Source organism: Octopus bimaculoides, chromosome 14 (assembly GCF_001194135.2).
Source record: "Octopus bimaculoides isolate UCB-OBI-ISO-001 chromosome 14, ASM119413v2, whole genome shotgun sequence".
Taxonomy (NCBI): Eukaryota; Metazoa; Mollusca; class Cephalopoda; order Octopoda; family Octopodidae; genus Octopus; species Octopus bimaculoides.
The window spans coordinates 44,314,727-44,317,226 of NC_068994.1; the positions used below are offsets into that span (position 1 = coordinate 44,314,727).

At 30.1% G+C, this 2,500-nt stretch overlaps 1 protein-coding gene across 8 annotated transcripts in view; it reads right to left on the bottom strand.

Moving 5' to 3' along the window:
* LOC106872895 (protocadherin beta-15) overlaps positions 1–2,500 on the bottom strand; it is a 178,625-nt gene that overhangs the window by 31,659 nt on the left and 144,466 nt on the right. The gene's annotated exons all lie outside the window — the stretch shown is intronic.

Sequence of the window (2,500 nt, forward strand, 5' to 3'; positions counted from 1 at the left end):
GAGAGAGAGAGAGAGAGAGAGAGAGAGAGAGAGAGAGAGAGAGAGAGAGAGAGAGAGAGAGGGGGATGTGTATGAATACAACGCACACATATACATGCAGATTGATAGATAAATAGATAGATAGAGTACAGATCTGGAGAAAACATACATGGTAAACAACAATCAGTGCCTAGAAAGCAATCAATGTAAACAGCACACAATAAAACAAATCACAGCCGTGAATAACAGAGTAACAATAAGCAACTGTATATCATTATTATTATCATTATTATTATTATTATCATTATTATTATCATTATTATTATTACTATTACTATTATTATTACTATTACTATTATTATCATTATTATTATTATTATTATTATTATTATTATTCTAGCATTGGTAACAAGCTATAAACCTTGAGTAAAATAACAAGAATATTGAACAAAAGCATAGTACTGAACACAAAAAAAAAATCTAATCAACACTGGACTATGACCTTCAGAGGCCACGCATTTTAATGTATTTAATATGCATATTGTAGAGGCAAAACAGCCGAACAAATAGATAAAGTATTGGACTGACAGGACTACTGCTAGCTTCTCGGTGCAGAGTTGTTGCGTTCTATAGTGTTGTTATTATTTAACCCCTGGTCTATTCTAATTGAGCAAAGCCTATGGTCATAAGCATTTTTAGCTGTGACCATCCCAACATATGTAGGATTATCATTATCTAATGTGTTCTCTTCTTACATAAAACGATAGGGTTTGATTCAATGGAGATATGGCTGTTATTAATCTGGTTGAATGACCACATAGAAGCTCGCTTGATAGCTCGTATCTTTCTACAGTTGTTTTATTATGTCTCAGGACAGGGCACTGAATTCTTGTTATGCTTGCTTCAGTTTTACTTGCTTCGGTTATGCTTGCTTCAGTTGGGGATTACATGCAAGACTGTATCGGAATATTACTTCTCCCAGCATGGCATCTTATCTAGGGAGAGATTCAGCTCTCATTCACTTAATGTTATGGAGCCTGGAGTAATAATAATCACTACATATTTTAAATATTCACGTCAGTACACAGTGAAATTGTTGACTTCAATACAGATAGAATAACAGTAATATAATTGTTGGTAATTTTTTTTTTTTTAATGAAGACAAAAGAAGGAAATTTTAAGACTTATTGATACATTGTAATAATTGTTTCTAAAATAAATTTTAAAAAAACATTATTTATTTTTCACAGGTTCTATTATTCTGTCACAGCCTCAAAATGTAGATATTATCATATAATCGAATACAGCATTTAAACATATTTACTCATATGCACTAAGACTCAGTATGTAAATATGCTAGGTCACTAAACTAAATAAGCTGACATAGGTCATTACACTCAGTTTGTAGGCACGATAGCTCATGAAGCAGAACAAGTAGACATGCTACAACACAAGGAACCACCATATGTAGGTTTCCTAGGCCGTCAAACCCAATTATAATATTTAAACTCATTAGGTTGTTAAATTCAGGCTGTAGATATTCTTTTATTCTTCTTCTTCTATTCATCCATTATTCTATTCTTTTAGTGGATGACAATCATTGGACTGTAGCCATGCTGGAGCACTGCTTATTAAGGCTTTTGAGTTAATCATAGTGACGCATGTACTTTATTCTGCCTGGTACTTGTTTTATCAATCTCTACCTATCAAACAGCAAAGTTTGTTTTTGACATATTGTTCTACATAAACAAATGCACACATACATATATTCATAGCTATATATATATATATATATATATATATATATATATATACACACATATATTTATTCATTTACATGCATACATATATACATATATATGTATATATATATATATATATATACTTACACACACACACACACATATATATATATATATATACATACATATATATATATGTGTGTGTGTGTGTGTGTGTGTATACATATATATGTAAATATATATATATATATATATATTTATTTATGTATGTATGTATATATATATGCATCTATATATATATGTATGTATATATGCATGTATATATATATGTATATATATATGTCTGATTATATGTATATAGATATATGTATTTATGTTTGTGTGTGTAAGTGTAGTACATATATGCATATATACACGTGTATGTATATGTATCCATCTGTCTATATATATATATATATAGATAGATAGATAGATAGATAGGTTGATAGACAAATAAATAAACAGTGAGTTTCCACACAGTTTTTGTCTGCCAAAATCCCACTCACAAGGCATTCTTTGAACCAAGGCTACAGTAAAATGCACATCATCTCCAGAGGCATCAAACTCAGAGCCATGTAGTTGCAAATCCATCCTCTTAACCAAACAAGTGTTCCTGCACCTTTATATTTGGTTAACAAATATAACATTCAGATATGTAAAGTAATCAAACCCCCTAGATGCAGATGTTTACAAATATTCTAGGTCATCAAATCTAATATGTGGACATATTAACATATTAA